This window comes from Lithobates pipiens, unplaced genomic scaffold (genome assembly GCF_037356315.1).
Source record: "Lithobates pipiens isolate NorthernLeopardFrog02 unplaced genomic scaffold, aLitPip1_a1.2 Scaffold_16, whole genome shotgun sequence".
NCBI classification, from domain to species: domain Eukaryota; kingdom Metazoa; phylum Chordata; class Amphibia; order Anura; family Ranidae; genus Lithobates; species Lithobates pipiens.
In genome coordinates this window covers 511,050,204-511,070,006 of record NW_027507748.1, presented here as the reverse complement: position 1 = coordinate 511,070,006, position 19,803 = coordinate 511,050,204, and positions in this window count along the sequence as shown.

Genomic DNA, 19,803 nt, shown 5'->3' with positions numbered 1-19,803 from the left:
CCAAAGAACAAAGCGGACCTCTCCTTGCTCCTCATCAGCTGGCATCTCCAACTCCACTAGACCTTCAGTCCTCTCTGAAACCTGCTCTGAGAGGAATGAAGGTGTAGAATTAGGTGTGTCACAGCCAAGTGCTTCCGGGAACTCTGCCTGGTATAATCGGACGTGGGTGTACCGCTAGCAAATGTCCCTGCCCCAGCTGCTGGACCGGCGAAAGAAGTTCACTCCCAGCCATCCACATGCCCAGCGGTTGAATGCTAGCTTGGCTAAATTGCTAGCACTTCAACTGCTGCCTTTTCAGTTGGTAGACTCGGCCCCCTTCCGTGAGTTTGTACAATGTGCGGTTCCTCAGTGGCAGGTCCCCAAACGCCACTTTTTCTCACGGAAGGCGATTCCGGCTCTCTACCGGCATGTGGAAGGCAATGTCCTTGCCTCGCTGGACAGGGCGGTCAGCGGTAAGGTGCATATTACCGCTGACTCATGGTCCAGCAGGCATGGACAGGGACGTTACCTGTCTTTCACGTCCCATTGGGTCACTCTTCTGGCAGCTGGGAAGGATGCAGGACAAGGTGCAGTAGTGTTGGAGGTTGTTCCGCCACCACGCCTCCAAAATGCTACTATTGGTTGTGACACACCTCTCTCCTCCACCCCCTCCTCTTCTTCTTCCTCCATGGCCTCTTCCAGTGCTCTGTCCTCAGAACCAGCGGTGCTCCGTAGGCGTTCCAGGGGCTACGCAAGTACGCAGGCAAAACGATGCCATGCCGTGCTTGCGCTGGTTTGTTTGGGGGACAGGAGCCACACTGGGGCGGATGTTTTGTCAGCTCTGCAGGGGCAGGCCGAGAGGTGGTTGACGCCACGCCAGCTTAAGCCAGGAATGGTGGTTTGCGACAATGGCACCAACCTCCTCTCCGCCCTCCGACAGGGACAACTGACCCATGTGCCCTGTGTAGCTCGCGTCCTTAACCTGGTGGTGCAGCGGTTCTTGGGCAGGTACCCCGGCTTACAGGATGTCCTGAAGCAGGCCAGGAAAGTCTGTGTGCATTTCCGCCGATCATTTAATGCCTGTGCTCGGCTGGCTGAGCTCCAAAGGGAGTTGAACCTGCCCAAGAACCGCCTTATATGTGACATGCCCACCAGATGGAACTCAACATTGGCCATGCTGCAGCGGCTGCACACGCAGCAGAGGGCCATCAATGAGTACCTGTGCGACTACGGCACCAGGACAGGGTCAGGGGAGCTCGGTTTTTTTCACCACGCCAGTGGGGCATGATCAGGGATGCATGCACTGTCCTGTCACCGTTTGAGGAGGCCACAAGGATGGTGAGCAGTGACAGTGCATGCATCAGTGACACTGTACCTCTTGTCCGCCTGTTGGAGCATACGCTGCGTGGAATAATGGACAGGGCACTTGAGGCAGAACAGAGGCAGGAAGAGGAGGACTTCCTTGCCTCTCAAGGCCCCCTTTATCCAGACAGTGTTCCTGCTGTGCCACCCATCACACAGGAAGAGGATGAGGAGGAGGAAGAGGAGGAGGAGGATGATTGTGTCAGCATGGAGGTGGAGGCTGGCACTCAGCATCAGCATCAGCAGCAGCAGCAGCAGTCTTGTAGGGATGATTTACAGTCCCAAGAAACACGTGGACTTGTACGTGGCTGGGAGGAGGTAGCTGCGGATCATGTTGTCCTTAGTGACCCAGAGGACTCCGGACCGAATGCCTCAGCTAACCTATGCTGCATGGCCTCCCTGATCCTGCAAAGCCTGCGGAAGGTTCCTCGTATTCTTCGGATCAAGGAGAGGGACCATTACTGGCTGGCCACTCTCCTTGATCCACGGTACAAGGGTAAGGTTGCCGACCTTATCTTGCCATCGCAGAGGGAGCAGAGGATGAGACATCTCCGGGAGGCCTTGCAGAAAGGTCTGTGCAACGCGTTCCCAGAGACTGGGAGGTTACAAACTCCTGGTCCTGGACAACGTGTTGCTGAGGCATCGGTCAGAAGGAGCGGTGGAGAAGGTGGCCGTCTGACTGATGCTTTCAGACAATTTTTTAGTCCGCAGCCCCAAGGTATGATCGGTTCCAGCACCCATCGCCAGCGTCTGATTTACATGGTGCAGGAATACCTAGGGGCAAGGTCAGACTTGGACACCTTTCCCACCGAAAATCCTCTGGCTTACTGGGTCTTGAGGATGGATCACTGGCCAGAGCTTGCACAGTATGCAATTGAGCTACTGGCCTGTCCTGCATCCAGCGTTCTTTCGGAACGCACCTTCAGTGCTGCTGGTGGCTTTGTTACCGATCACAGGGTGCGCCTGTCCACCGAATCAGTTGATCGACTGACCTTCATCAAGATGAATCAGTCTTGGATCACCCACAGCTACCAAGCACCTGAAGCTGATGTAACAGAATAATTTTTTTTGAAATATCACATCCCTTCAAGACTGCCTATGCTGATGCTGAGTGACTGTCCTGTTATGTTGATTGTCTATCCTCTTCCTCCTCCGCTGATATGTTGGAAGAACATTTCTGGTTCTGGTTGATGCCATCAGCCCAATTTTCCTGCCCCTGTTTAACAGGGGCATTTAATTACAATTTTTGATGCAATGCTTTGCAGCAGGGCTAATTCCTGCAATCAAACAAGAGTATATGGGAGAGGTTGCAGTGTGGTGGCACCAGCACCAGTGCCTAAGGCCCAATTTTTCTGCCCCTGTTTAACAGGGGCGTTTAATTACAATTTTTGATGCAATGCTTTGCAGCAGGGCTAATTCCTGCAATAAAACTAGAGTATATGGCAGAGGTTGCAGTGTGGTGGCACCAGCACCAGTGCCTAAGGCCCAATTTTTCTGCCCCTGTTTAACAGGGGCGTTTAATTACAATTTTTGATGCAATGCTTTGCAGCAGGGCTAATTCCTGCAATAAAACTAGAGTATATGGCAGAGGTTGCAGTGTGGTGGCACCAGCACCAGTGCCTAAGGCCCAATTTTTCTGCCCCTGTTTAACAGGGGCGTTTAAGTACAATTTTTGATGCAATGCTTTGCAGCAGGGCTAATTCCTGCAATAAAACTAGAGTATATGGCAGAGGTTGCAGTGTGGTGGCACCAGCACCAGTGCCTAAGGCCCAATTTTTCTGCCCCTGTTTAACAGGGGCGTTTAAGTACAATTTTTGATGCAATGCTTTGCAGCAGGGCTAATTCCTGCAATAAAACTAGAGTATATGGAAGAGGTTGCAGTGTGGTGGCACCAGCAGCAGTGCCTAAGGCCACATTTTTCTGCCCCTGTTTAACAGGGACATGTAATTACAATTCTTGATATAATATTTCACAGGAGGGCCCCTTCCTGTGCCCACCCAGAGTAACGGTGAGGACTTATAGTGTTGTGGCACCAGCACCACAACCACCAAAGGTCAATTTTTCTACCACTGTTCAACAATGGCATGTAATTACAATTCTTGATATAATCGTTCACAGCAGGGCGCTCCAGCGCCCACCAAGAGTCACTTTCAGGGCTTACAATGTTGTGGCAAAACCAACACCTTGTTCCGCCATTTCTGCAGAGCATATAGGGCAGGCCCCTACTTTCAAACATCCAATTTACAAACATCTCCTACTTGCAAACGGAAGGAGACAACAGCAAGTGAGATGAAAAAGGATGGATGATAAAACAAATTATACAGGGGTGATAACCCTTCCCTATGTTTTCCAAAAAGCTTAAAATAGTTTTTTGACTGGAGCTACACTTTAAAAATGTACCAGTTGAAAATTACAAACAGATTCAACTTAACACAACAAACCTACACAGTCCCTGTCTTGTTTGCACCGCCTGTATACTGCTGTTCTGAGTATATAGGGCCTGGGGGCCACGCGCATTTCCTTTTTTTAATATGGGAACAGGGCTCCCCTTAATATGCGTACAAGACCCAAATAGGCTGGTAATGGGCAGGGAGGGCTACCCATGCCATTTTTCTCAATGATTTTCAACCATATTGGAGGAACCAGATATAACATTAAAACCGCAAGCAGTTTTAAATGGTGTTATTTCCGTTTAATGTCATTTTGTGCAGGGACTGTTCTAAACACGGTAAACATGTGGCACTTTTTTTTTCACTTTAATCGTCTTTAAAATCAGTGCTTCCGCCAAAATGGCCATTTTTAAAAACATTTTAGGCATTGACCCATGTCCCCTGGGGCAGGAGCCAGGTCCCCAAACCCTTTTTAGGACAGTATCTTGCATATTAGCTGTTAAAATTAGCACTTTTCATTTCGAACGTTCGAGTCCCATAGACTTCAATGGGGTTCTAAAGTTCGTTCGAATTTGGGGTCCGTTCGAAAGTTCTGGTGCGAACCGAACCGGGGGGGTGTTCGGCTCATCCCTATTACTGGGTAACTCAGGGGGTAGGGACAGAGTTGTCCAAAAACCCTAAAAGCCGGGCAGCATTTCAGGGGTCTACCAACTCTTCTGACTCTCCTGGCCTTAACTCCTGCCTCACTGTATTAGGATAGCTGACAGTGTGAAACATTAAAAACAACCTGAAGGTAACCGCCGGACCACCCGAGAGGCTCCTTACACACTACCCTTTGGGAACTCTATGTGTTTATGCATGAAGCCTCCCGGGCCCACGACCAACCCCTCTCCTGGGCTCGCTCCTAGTCTTATAGTAAAGGATATAAGTACAGAACTTGCCAGATCAATAATCAGTTCAAAAGTGATTGATTGTCAAATGTACAATATGAGAGTGACCAAGTCCTGACAGTCTGACCAAAAACAATTATTAAACCCTCGGCAGGGGTAGCCTCATGTCTAATTAAAGTAAAGGGAGGTAGGGACCAGATTGTTCCCAGAAGGAAAGATAAGAAACTTGTGAAAGGAGAGGAGAGGTGTAAAGAGATGGGTTCAAAGAGGGATCGGAGCATTCATGGATCCAGGAAGGAAAGGTATATTGCAGAACATGGCCCAAGGTCCCCAAGTGGCATTAATCCTTTCAAGTTTGTCATTAAGTTTTGCTACTCTTTGTTCTTGAGCCATTATCAAAGACACTTTTCTCCTGAACCCCTGGAAGGAAACAGAGGGTTTCTTTCAGGCCTTAGCTATTGTCACGTTAGCTCCTAATAAAATGAAAAATGACAGTGCCTGTGAGTGCTTAGTTAGGTTTGGGATATCATGATTTAGCAGTGCTATGTTGGGTTTAGGTGTCACTGTTTCATTTGTTAAGGAGCTGATGGTACGGAAGACTTTCTGCCAGAATGATCTAATGAGAGGACAGGTTCACCATACGTGGAGCATTGTGTCCTCCAGCTCGCAACCTCTAAAGCATAGTGGCAAAGTCCCTGGGTAAATGATTGCCAGCCTGGAGGGAACATAATACCACCTGGTCAATACTTTTAGACTAGCTTCAATGAGGGATATATTGAGAATAACTTTGTAGGCTTGTTTTGATGCGTGGATGTCCTCCTCCCAGGCCCAAGTGTAGGTTGTCTTGTCCGTAGTTATCGCCAGTGCTGTATAGATCAATGAGATACCTCCCCCCTGATCCACGTGTTCGAGCCCCAATGCTCATAAGGGGTTATTGTGGGGGGTTCTGTTTTGTTGGTCCAGATGGAGTATAGGAAATCAGGAAATCAGGAGAATCTAAATAGTTCCGCATTGGGCATTTCTAATTCCTTCCTGCAGTTAGTCAATGTAAGTGGACCTGCCGGGGAGAGGAAGTGACCAATTCAGTAGAGGCCCTTATCTGTCCAACATCAGAACGCTTTAATGTTCAACCCCAGTGGGAAGTTAGCATTATGAAACAAATGCGCTAGTCACTACAAGGGGGGTATCAGGGTGTGTTTTGGGTAAAGCTTGGAGCATAGGACAATGGAGTGAGAGAGGGTGGGGGACATTATAGCTGACATAATTTTTGGGTTGCACCAGAGAAGATAATCAATGGTATTCAAAGGGGTTGCTTGTCTTTCCATGGCAAGCCAATCAGGCTTTGGGCTCCTAGAGAATACCATTGAAATTTGTCTGTCTGGAAGTACCCCCAGTTGTGTTGTGCTGCCTGGAAGTACCCCCAGAGGTTTAGTAGGCCCAGACCGCCCTGGGATTTCAGGCGGAAAAGGATTCTTGAGGGGCATCTATACCCTTTGTTGCCCCAAACAAAGCAAACTATTTTGGATTGGAATTTACTGAGGAATTTTTTCGTAATTGGGATTGGGAGCGAGCAACATAAGTATAAAAGACGGGGGAGAAGGATCATCTTAACTGCATGATCCCTGCCCAGCCAGGATAGACCACACTTTGACCATTTTTCCCTTTGCGCCTCTACATTTGTGTACCATAGGGGAGTAGTTTGCTTTCAAAAGGTTATTGATATCTGGCATTAGTTTGATTGCTGTGGGAGCCCAAGAAAAGTCAAAGTTATTTGAAATCTGTGTAAGCAGATCCAGAGGGACTGTTTTGTTTAATGCTGTTGATTTGTCCATATTGACCCGTAGGCCAGAAACCTCGCTGAAAAAACGCTGTAACTTATATACCACAGGAGTGGATGTTAGAGGAGAGGTGATAAAGAGGAGGAGGTCACCAGAGTATAACGCACATTTATGTTCCTGATCCTCACAAAGCACCCCCTTAATGTCAGGATTCAATCTAATTGCTATGGCTAATGTTTTGATGGACATTGCAAAGAGGAGGGGAGAGAGCGGGCAACCCAGTCTGCTTACCCTTGGAGAAGGATTATGAGTATCTGCCCATCTGGCGTACCTGCACAGATGGGGTTGAATAAAGAGGCAGGAATGCCCAATCTACTGAGTCAAAGGCCTTGTGAAGGCCTATCAAGAAAAGAAAACCTTTTTGAGGGGTCCCCTGTCCCACTGTGATTTTAGAATTGAGATGACATCAATGGTCCTACGAATCTGGTCTGGACCCTGTCTCCCAGGGATGAAGCCTACCTGATCTCTATGGATATATGAAGGGATAAAGCTCGCTACCCTATTTGCAAGGATCTTTTCCATTATTTTAATATCTTTATGAATGAGCGAGATCGGACGATAATTACCTACCTTGCTTATATCCTTGCCCGGATGATAGGGATAGAGAGGATAGGGATAGAGAGGGATACAGCCAAGGTCGGGGCCACAAGCATACAGGGATAGTCAGGAACATGCCAAAAGGTCAGGATCACAGGCAAACAGGGATAGTCAGGGACGCGCCAAAGTCGGTAACAGAACAACAGAAGAGCACACGGCAGGTAACATGAAGCCAAACACACAAAGGTTGATCAGCAGGGTTGACCTGCAGTGCACAGGTTAATATTGAGTTTTCTGATAGGAGCCAGGGTGGAGCCATGCCAGAGGATGGATTACAAAAGCAGTCAGGTGAGGGTCGGCTGGTCTCTAGAGATGAACACATGGAGACAGGTAAGCAGACAAACGCTATTGCATAACCATGACAGAAGGGAGTTTATAAACTTGTAACTTCTGATTAGAGGGATTGTTGTGGGGCGTGTGAAAATGTGGTCTATCCTGGCAAAGGAATTGTGAGGGGCTGAGAAGTGGGTATGGTCCTTTGTGTGTGGGTTGGCCTCTCTCTAAATGGCAATCAACCCATCCGAATGAAGCAGTTTAGCTATTTTAGCGCTTTGTTTGGAAAGACATTTAGGCTTCGGTTTCCCTTATGAAGATTTGTCAAGAGAGAAATCAAAGGCAGTGTTAGAGTCTCCGCCGATAAATATCACCCCCATTAGATGTGCTTGTAGTTTATGTAGCAGGCTCTGACCCTTATTGGGGGTATAGTATGAAACAAAGGTGTATAGCGCCCAATCAATGTGGCCAGAAACCATAACATAGCATCCCAGGTGATCAACTATAGTCTCCAGTTGAGAGTGGTTAATGTGTTTAGCAAAACAGATGGCCACCCCTTTTGTTTTGTTATCCTCGGATGCTATGAAAAATTTGGGGTAACGCTAATGAAGGAATGTGGGTTTGTATGTGGATGGGAAGTGGGTCTCTTGCAGCAAGAGGATGTCTGCATACATGGAGTGATAAAGTTGGAAGAGCTTCCTACGTTTGATGGGGGAGTTAAGACCCTGAGTGTTGTGTGAGATCATTTTTTTTATCAATAATGTTTATTGAAGTTTTTCAGGTTTAACTAAATACAAAGGATAAATAATAAGTTGATATACACAGTAACTGATATGCACTTATACAGTGTAGATTTTTCATTGTAGTGAAGCTTAGTCAGAGCATCAAAAGTGTTTGAGCCATATAGACCAACAGTTGTCAAACTTTTTACAGTTTAGGGAATTTATAGCTATGAGTCTTTCAAAGGTGTAGTTCCTACGCACCATTGTTATTGCGTCAGATAAGTTTATGACCTTGCTAGATTTTTCACCTTAATGCATTCTATGCATTAAGGTGAAAAAACATCTGACAGTGCCTGTGCCCCCAGCCCCCCGTTTTTACTTACCTCACCCCTCGAAAATCCCGCGCTCGCCCCCGCCGTCCTTCCTTGCCACTCAGCCTGGCCGCTGATTTGAATATCCTTTCGGACAGGACACTGGATGAGGGGCAAGCCAACAGTTCCACTGCAAATTGGGCAAGCTCTGGCCAGTGGTCAAGCCTGCCCACCCAGTTGTCCATGGGTTCTTCACTCCTCAGAGCGTCCACATCAGCCATTAACCCAATGTAGTCGGACACCTGTCGGTCTAGGCGTTCCCTGATGCTGGATCCGGATGAGACCTGTCGATGGGTCGGCTGAAAGAATGACCTCATATCGGAAGTCACCAACACATCTTCAAACCGTCCTCTTCTTGCAGGCGCTGTTGGATTGGTACCTGTAACTCTTTCTCTGGGAGTGGGAATTTCTCCTCTGCCAGCGCATGCAAAAGCAGAATGCAGCATTTCTCGAAGCAAGGCCTGGAAGTGTTCCATTCTGACAGCCCTCTGTGACGGTGGTAACATTTCCACCATTTTATGTTTGTACCGGGGGTCTAAGTACGTTGCCACCCAGTACTGGTCATTGACCTTTATGCTTTTTATACGGGGTTCTCTGTTAAAACACTGGAGCATGAAGGCCCCCATTTGCACTAAACTGGAAGCGGTGTGGTGGCCTGGCTCCTGCTCATCATCCAGGATAATGTCATCCTCCTCTCCCCATTCACGCACAACAACAGGGATCCCAGAAAGGTTTAAAGCATGCTCTTCTTGCTCCTCCTCATCCAGCCCGGCACCATCCTCCTCTGACTCCTCTTCAGACTCCTGTTGTTGACTTGTCTCAGATAGAGTAGCCCCCCTGGGAATTCATCCAGCATTGCAAGTTCCTCATCTTCCTGCTCCTGCTCCTCCACGGCTTGATCAATGACACAACGCAATGCATGCTCCATAAAGAAGGCATAAGGTACCATATCACTGATGGCGCCATGGCTGCGACTGACCAGTTTGGTGATCTCATCAAATGGCTGCAGAAGTCTGCATGCATCGTGCATGAGCAGCCACTGGCGCGGTGAAAAAACCCCAGCTCCCCAGAACCTGTTCTGCCACAGAGTTCATACAGGTAGACGTTAACTGCACGTTTCTGCTGGAGCAGCCTATCAAGCATATAGAAGGTTGAGTTCCATCGCGTCGGGCAATCGCAAATAAGACATCTGACCGGAAGATTGTGTCACCGCTGAATGTCAGCAAGGTGAGCCATGGCCGTGTAAGATCTTCTGAAATGGGCCGAGATTTTCATTGCCTGCCGCAAGATGTCCTGGACCCCAGAGTATTTGACAACGAATCGCTGCATGACCAAGTTTAAGACGTTTGCCATGCATGGCACGTGCGTAATTTTGCCCTGTTTCAATGCGCTAAGCAGATTGGCCCTGTTGTCACACACCACTTTACCAAGTGTCAAATTGAGCGGTGTTAGCCACTGATCTGCCTGTGAATGCAAAGCTGAAAGGAGTACCGGGCCAGTGTGGCTCTTGGCTTCCAGGCACAACAGACGCAGCATGGCATGGCAACGTCTTACCTGGCATGTGGAATAGGTTCTGGGGAGCTTGGGCGGCGCAGCGGAAGAGACGCTAGCAGCGGAAAAGGAGAAGTCAGCCGAGGAGGAGAGGGAGGAGGATGGAGTAGGAGGAGGAGGAGGAGAAGAAGAGCCAGGCCTGCATGCAATCCATGGAGGTAAAACCAAATCTACATGGGTGCCACGGGTTACATGCTTGACGGCCGTCAGAAGGTTCACCCAGTGGGCAGTAAAAGTGATATACCTTCCCTGCCCATGTTTGCTAGACCATGTGTCTGTGGTCAGATGTATCTTGGCACCGACACTGTGTGCCAGAGATACATTCACTTGCCGCTGAACATGGCCATATAGCTCTGGGATGCCCTTCTGTGAGAAATACTTGCTTCCTGGGACCTTCCATTGTGGTGTTCCAATAGCCACAAATTTTCGAAAGGCCTCCGAGTCCACCAGTTTATATGGCAGTAGTTGGTGGTCTATGAGTTCTGACAAGCCAGCCGTCAACCGTTGGGCAAGAGGGTTATCCAGCATCATCATTTTTTTACGCTCGAACACAGAAGCCTGCCTTTTTCCAGAAAAATGTGAGGATGGCATGATGGAAGGTGGAGTGGAGGACAATTGTGAGGAGAGAGGAGAAGGAGAAGTAGAAGACGATGCTGGACGGTGAGAGCCTGGAGTGTGGCTTTGTGTGTTCTGTTGCTCCAACTGGGCTTGGTGATGGCAGCTCATGTGCCTTCTTAAGGCGGTCGTCCCTAGGTGAGTGTTGGGCTTACCGCGACTTATGCGTTGACTGCAAAGATTGCAGATGGCAACACTATTGTCATTAGCGGACACGTTAAAAAAAGCCCACGCTGCGGAGCCATGTGCCGGCGTCCTGGGAACGCCAGATGTGACCGTACATGGTTGATGCCTCGCTCCTGATACATTCACGAACATTACATTTTACGGCATTAGCCACATGTGCAACCATGTTTTGGTTAACACATGTATCTATTCATTTATTTACATGCTTTTAACATGATTTGATTCACATTGTATTACATAGTTTTGAATTAACATCTTTATTATACACAATTTTATTATTCCTTCATTTATTCTCTTGTATGTTACACCATTCATTTGTATACATATATTTTTCATTATTTTTTACTACTTTACTTTTTTCATTCTTAGTCACTGTTTATATATATATATATATATCTTTTCTTGATCATACATCACGGGACACAGGAGCTTCATTACATAGTGGGTTATATAGGCACCTCTGGTGATTGGACACTGGTTGACCACAATTAAGGAGAATTCCTCCCCTATATAACCCCTCCCATCTGGGAGGCACCTCAGTTTTTTCGCCAGTGTCTATGGTGGTTGGTCACGTAAAACATTAGCTCTATGCAGGTCCCTGCGAGGGCCTAAGGGCTACAACAAACCCGATCCATACCTCGGGCCGATATTTTGACTCCCAAGATGGTATGGTACCCGGGCCTCGTCAGCCGAAGAAGCGAGGTTTTGCCTGTAAGTCCTCTCCATTGGAAGACTGGGCTCTGGGAAAACCAGACTTGGTGTACTGTTTATACAGAGCGCACGAAAGTTTCTGGCAGAGCTTTCTACATGGCCCAGGTAGGAGGTTCTTCAGAGAAAGAGCCCCAGATAAACCTGAAGGTTGGCTAACAATACCCGCCGTGATGGGTGAAGGCTGGAATTTGTCTGGTTCAGCAATTCCTGTGGCGAGGACAGGTAAGGGAAGTTAATCCTGTATATATATAATTATATGAATGGATTTCTTCATTGTGAGTAGTTGTATGTCTTACCTGGTTTCCACCACTAGAGGGAGTAAGAGTGAGTACCTTACCTTCGTTTTATACCCAATAAATTGTGAATACGTACTTCACTATTGGAGTGTTCCCCTTGCTTTCTCTGCATGTTACAACGTGCCCACGGTGAATGAGAGTCCAGGATTACATCACCTACTGAACCTACATTGGACAACAAGCGTCACTTTGGAAATGCTGTTTACCTTACAGCAGTAAGGTAAGGTAATTACTGCACCTAGTGTGAGGATATTATACGGATAGGAGCACTGGTGGAATCCACCCCCTGCCTTTGGAGCACGCAGGATACTGCTTTGTTGATCACCAAATGGACGCATTTTATCATTAAATGGATATGCTCTCTATATAACTATAGTTCACCTTATTTTTGTTTTTGGAATTTTTGCTCAAACACACATTTCACTGCTTATGGACTATTAGTATTCTGTTCAGACACGTGACACACTACACATGGATTATTAGTATTTTGTGTATTCGTTGATCTGTTTTGCACTTCTATAACGACACTCAGGTTTTTTTTTTTTTTTTTTTTTGTCATATCATCTATATATTCGGATATATACTTAATATTATCTCACTGTCATCTATAGAGGATTTCTCATATCAAGTTTTTTGTCAAGCGCACAATGTGACCTGGTGTATTGCACTTTAATATTTATGCACATTTTCTGAGTTTATTTAAACATACAGTTCCACACTTTAGTTTATTACTGTTTTGGTTGTCATTTGAGTACATGTTAATTTAATTAGATTTATGTAGTCGGAGCGCAACACCATTTCTTAACCATTATTACTTAATCTGGGGAGGGTGTATACCCCTGCCGGTGTTTTGCTGCAACCCCACTAGTTTTAGGACACATAGGTAGGCGCGAGAATACTTTTACTCTCATTTCTGATTTAAATACCCATTCATTCTTGCTGCCACAATGGAAGTCTTTTCCTTTATGGAAAAAAGGAAAATCAACTTAGAGCAGGTTTTTAATAGCTCAGACCCGAATGGCACTAAAAGTGGTGGCCTGGAGAGCCTAATACGCAGATTAGCCCATAACATGGAGAAGAAGGTGAGCCTTTGGTGGGATATAACCACCTTCGAGCAATACCAAAAGGACAAGATAGTCCCTAGACGTCTAAGATGGGACGTCACACCAAATGACGGTCTTACGGACCAAGAATCGATTGATGAATGGTTCGCCTTTTTTAATGGGAAAGGGTTGGAATTACTGGACTTCCTAATCAAAAGGAAGCAAAGAAAACTAAATAGAATAGATCAAACGATAGGAGAAATAAAGGGAGAACTGGAGACACATAAGGATAAGTTGGAACTCACAACTATGATGACACAACTAAATAAAGACCTTGTGAAGAAAGACAGGGAAGTGCAAGCAAGGAAAAGTAAGAAATATATTAGAGATATTAATGATTTTAAAAATGAAGATGTTTTTAAATGGCAAAGACAAGGAGGGATCTCTGATCCTATTTCTACATTTTCCACGCCTGAGAAGAACATGTCACAAGTAAACAGGCTAGAGGGACCACAACAAAATGATCAACAATATATAAACAAAATGGAGGTATCTAGATATCCGAGACAAGAAGAGAGCCGAAATGACTATAATTATTCGACTCCACAGAGGAGTGATAGGAGACCGAATCCCGTGAACACGTCCGTTCGTGACGAAACGCGCGTAGGGAGATAGGCGTTCTGACGTCTCCGCGTTCTACGCCCAACCAGGAAGTGCGGGCGGCACACGAGTCCGGCCGGCTCGTTTTTATATGATCGTTTTTTCTTTACGCATGTGAGTGTAAATCTTTTAAACTTTACTTTATTAAACCAAGTGGTTTTACGCTATGCGAGTGTCTTTGATTTTTTATATGGTCCACGATACCTTCGTTCCCGGACTGGAGGCTTCGTATTGGAGATAGAGACAGCGTGGTGTCAGCAATCTACGACACCTTCGTTTCTCGATTGGAGGCTTCATATTGGAGATGGAGATGGTGGGATGCCTGTGACGGTTCACCCAGAAACCTCTGTGCTGTTGCCTTACTGATCTCACTAACACTGGGATCTAAAGCTCTGGTAAGCGGCCCCTCTTCTCACTGGTGGAGGATTGTTTTGAAAAATTTTTTTTTGTTTTTATATACACGCATTTGTGGATATTTTTGCACCTTTATGTCAAGTTTGAAGAACCAATATTAATCTTGGGACTATATATAAATATATATATTTTTTTCATCACATATGAACTTTTTATGGTTTTTTGAATATTATTTTAGTTAATACTATTCGTTTAAATCTAGCACACATTATAACCCTTTTTTTGTGTCAATCTACATTAATTATTGTGGGGGTTTTCTTTGTAATATTCACATCAATGTCATTTTAGGTCTAGTATACACTTTATTCACTTTATGACGATACGTTAGTATTCATGTATACTATTCACTAATCACATTTTTTTGTTAATTTAATATTGTTTTTACGTCTATTGGTATAAGTTGATTAGGTTTTTTGGTGTTTGATTATTTTCTAGTTTTATTGTTTTTAGCGCAGCTCATTTTGTTCACCTATTTAGTGATAGGAGACCACCTCACCCCAACCAGACCCCACAAAATGGAGGTAAAAAACCATACTGGAAAAACAATAACAATTCTAATAGGAGGGGACAAAATAATAACTACAACAGACCGGGCTATGACCAAAGAGATAACAGAGGCCCACCGCAAGGAGCATATGGACAACGAGGAAGGAGCCCACCACAGAACTATGGAAATGGCCATAGAGACAGTTGGGGCCCACCTCAGGGCCATACCTACTCTCATGACCAATATTCGGTACCGACGTACAATCACTATGCCCCATTAAGGGACCACTATGAGGAGAATAGAGACGGGAGAAGCCATAATTACTATCAGGACGCCTATCAAAATAGGCCTTTTTTAGGGAGAGGTATGGAGACTCACCCACAGAGACGTCCAAACGATACCAGGGACATAAGGAGAAGTCCACCAAGAAGAGAGGAAAGAGGGCCGGAAAAAGATTACAGACAAAGAAGAGACTGAAAGGGGAGGGGATCTTCAACCTGAGTGGGCAGCCCTTATCTCAAGAGGAAATAGGTGTACTCGATAAAGGGCTAAAATACGCTCCCACTAAGAATATGGACAAATTTGAGACGTATCTAGGAGTACAAAAATATGTTAGGACATTAAACATTAAAAAATATCTAGCGAGCAATCCCATCAAAAAACGCATCCAGGTAGCGGATCAGGATGTGACACATAGTGAATTAAGGAATAGATCGGTGTTCAACCCAACGGTCTCCAACAATAAACATGTTGAAGTATTCAAAAAGGTAGTGCTACAAGATCTCAAGGACCTAAAAATCAAGAAGCGTGAGGATCCAAAGTTTATGAAAAACGGGATTAAGAAACTATCAAAGCGGAAAGATATCGTTATCCGACCCGCCGACAAGGGCGGAGGAATTGTCATCCTCTCAAAAGTACAGTACTGCGATAATATGAAGAAGCTACTAGGAGATAACACTACATATACAAAACTAACCAAGAATCCCATGTTTAAATGCAGGAAAGAACTTGAACAGGTAGTTCACCTTGGGCTGAAAAAGGATATCCTGAGCAAAAAAGAAGCCAAATACCTGATTCCAGAGGCATGCAGGACTCCGATTATTTACGCCTTACCAAAAATACACAAGGATAAAATTGATCCCCCGTTTAGGCCCATAGTGAATGGGATTGACTCCCTCACCTCTAGAATGGGGGAATACATAGATAAATTCTTACAACCTGTGGTCACAAAAACTGAAGCCTATCTGAGAGACACGAAGCAGGTATTGCAAATATTAGAAGAACTACCTGAAGAGGAAGGACCCTGGACTATGGCATCAGTTGATGTCTCTTCATTGTACACGGTGATTCAACACTATCAAGCCTGTGAGGCTGTAAAATGGGGCCTAAGAAAGTACAGCACGTTGTCGTGCTCCCAGCGTAAATATTTGGTCAAATGTCTGGACTTTTGCCTTAAAAACAGTTATTTTTGGCATAACCGTGAGTACTTCCATCAAAGAACTGGAGTGGCGATGGGAGCCAAATTTGCTCCCAGTGTGGCATGTTTATTCATGGCCCAATGGGAAGATGAAGCGGTATATACCAACAGACCCAGAGAACTGGCTATATATAAAAGGTATATAGACGATATTCTGATACTCTGGAGAGGCGAAACAACCAGCCTAGTTAGATTCTTGGAAGGACTAAATATTAATAACAGAAACATTAAACTATCCTGGGAAGTGAGTACCGGATCAATATCTTTCCTAGATCTAGAAGTGACACAAAATAATAACAAATTATATACAAAGACCCATTTCAAAAATGTCGATAGGAATAGTTACTTACCAAGAGGTAGCTGCCATCACACCAACTGGCTGTGTAATATTCCTAAGGGTCAACTGATAAGATTACGCAGAAACTGTACAAACACTAAGGACTACCGCCTGCAGGCTGAAAAGATAGGCCAGAGGTTCATAAATAAGGGATATGACAATGAAGACATTAGAAAGAAAATTACAGAAGTCGAAAATATGGATCGAACCACTCTAATTAGAGATAAAACCACCCCGGCACGAGGGATGGATGGGATACCGCTCATATTAAACTACAACGCTCAACACAAGAAATTTGAAAAGATTATCAGAAAACACTGGCACATCCTACGCTTAGATGTACACTTACAGGAATTGTTGCCTGAATACCCGAAATTTGTGTACAAAAAGGCAAAGACTTTAAGGGACAAGATAGTCAAGAACGTCCCCGACCCCCCACCCACAGGCCTGACTTTCTTCACTGGTAAAGGGTTCTTCCCATGTAAAAGGTGCTTTTCATGCTTAAAAACAAAACGCCCAGCTGAAAAGAAATTTAATTTTACGTCTACAAGCACTGGGAACACGTACGAAATAAAAGATTTCGTATGCTGTAATACCGAGGGAGCGGTGTACGTGTTGCAATGCAGTTGTGGCTTGCAATACGTAGGCCGCACCAAAAGACCTTTAAGGGTACGAATAAAAGAGCATGTTAAAAACATCATTAATGGCTTCGACAAGCACAGCGTTTCCAGGCACTTTTGCACACACCATAACAAGGACCCTACCCAGCTTATGTTTTGGGGTATCGAACCCTATAAAAGACATTGGAGAGGGAGCCATAAGGTCAGAACACTAAGTCAGGCAGAGTCTAGATGGATTTTCACTTTAGACACTTTTGCGCCCCAGGGACTCAATATTGATTTTGACCTTAATTGTTTTATTAGTGATTTTTGACTACATTATTTATAAGCTTCTTTTGTTAGGATGTTTTTAAAATTACTATTATGTGAATTTTGGATCTCTTTTCCGGTGTCCTCTCCTAAATTGAGAGTGATTCTGATATTTTGATATATTTTATCTTATCCTATTCTATTTTTATATATATTCTATTCCCCTTTTTTTAATCAGTCTCTGTTTTTAGTGTTACTCTTGGAGATCGATTATGACTACCGCTCATACTAAACTACAACGCTCATATCAGAGTGATTCTGATATTCTTACATATTCTATCTTATTCTATTCTATTTTTATATATATTCTATTCCCCCTTTTTTAATCAGTTTATGTTTTTAGTGTTACTCTTGGAGATCGATTATGACTCCCGTTAGGACCATCTATGATGGCCGTTATCATGGAATTCTTACATCCTAGTCCAATATATTGTTGATCTCATATATACACAATTTTAGCTATAACTTTTAACTTTTTCCCATATCACTCAGTTTATACACTGCTAGTGATCTAGTAAATAGTCGTAAGTGTGTTTTAGATCACTGTCTCCCTCCTAGACATCACTGTTTTTTAAATGGACCTGTTGATAATTTATATCGCCAATAGCTGATTCCCAATTATTGGCCATGCTATACCACACACCTTAAGATTTTATATAATTATCGATATCTCTTACACATAATAATTTTATGACTATGGTTTTACTAGTGTAGCTTTTGTGTTTTTATTTAATCACTTTCAATTTTAATATATTCACCCAGTATTGCCTATACTTTTCCTCTTTGTTGTTTTATGCTAGATGTCATTTTAGAAACGAACGTTATTGCGCAGGTACGCTAATGAGAAGGGTTGCTCTGTTATCACCTTCGGGGCTGCGCCAATAAGAATAATGTTTCCTGGGTATTTCCCAGCGGGCTATAACAGTTAATGATAATCTACAATAAAAAATACCCCCACAAAATGATCGCAAGTGAGGCTTGCACATTTCCTGTCACTGTCACGTCCGTTGACCATTACTCTATATATATTAGCCCACGAGAAAATGGCCGTAGATGGGGCCACAATGGACTTCACAAAAATGGCTGCTAATTACTGACACTATTTATACGTTCGCCCTTACCCCAGTTGTTATTCCCTGATGAAGTCATTTGACGATACGCGTAGGAACACAATTGGCCAGTAAGGACACCGGAAGTGACGTCCGGAAGCGCGAACGTGACACGCGTTCGTTTAAGTTGTGCTTTTATTATTGTTTTAAATGTGAGTACCTTACCTTCGTTTTATACCCAATAAATTGTGAATACGTACTTCACTATTGGAGTGTTCCCCTTGCTTTCTCTGCATGTTACAACGTGCCCACGGTGAATGAGAGTCCAGGATTACATCACCTACTGAACCTACATTGGACAACAAGCGTCACTTTGGAAATGCTGTTTACCTTACAGCAGTAAGGTAAGGTAATTACTGCACCTAGTGTGAGGATATTATACGGATAGGAGCACTGGTGGAATCCACCCCCTGCCTTTGGAGCACGCAGGATACTGCTTTGTTGATCACCAAATGGACGCATTTTATCATTAAATGGATATGCTCTCTATATAACTATAGTTCACCTTATTTTTGTTTTTGGAATTTTTGCTCAAACACACATTTCACTGCTTATGGACTATTAGTATTCTGTTCAGACACGTGACACACTACACATGGATTATTAGTATTTTGTGTATTCGTTGATCTGTTTTGCACTTCTATAACGACACTCAGGTTTTTTTTTTTTTTTTTTTTTTTTGTCATATCATCTATATATTCGGATATATACTTAATATTATCTCACTGTCATCTATAGAGGATTTCTCATATCAAGTTTTTTGTCAAGCGCACTATGTGACCTGGTGTATTGCACTTTAATATTTATGCACATTTTCTGAGTTTATTTAAACATACAGTTCCACACTTTAGTTTATTACTGTTTTGGTTGTCATTTGAGTACATGTTAATTTAATTAGATTTATGTAGTCGGAGCGCAACACCATTTCTTAACCATTATTACTTAATCTGGGGAGGGTGTATACCCCTGCCGGTGTTTTGCTGCAACCCCACTAGTTTTAGGACACATTGGTAGGCGCGAGAATACTTTTACTCTCAAACCCGATCCATACCTCGGGCCGATATTTTGACTCCCAAGATGGTATGGTACCCGGGCCTCGTCAGCCGAAGAAGCGAGGTTTTGCCTGTAAGTCCTCTCCATTGGAAGACTGGGCTCTGGGAAAACCAGACTTGGTGTACTGTTTATACAGAGCGCACGAAAGTTTCTGGCAGAGCTTTCTACATGGCCCAGGTAGGAGGTTCTTCAGAGAAAGAGCCCCAGATAAACCTGAAGGTTGGCTAACAATACCCGCCGTGATGGGTGAAGGCTGGAATTTGTCTGGTTCAGCAATTCCTGTGGCGAGGACAGGTAAGGGAAGTTAATCCTGTATATATATAATTATATGAATGGATTTCTTCATTGTGAGTAGTTGTATGTCTTACCTGGTTTCCACCACTAGAGGGAGTAAGAGCAGCCTGATGCATACTTACATGCCTTTCAGTACACACGCTCAGTGAAGCCTGGTTCTCCGGCTGACTCACGTCTCCATTACAGTCCCTGCCACATCAAGGTAAACAGGGGTCCCAC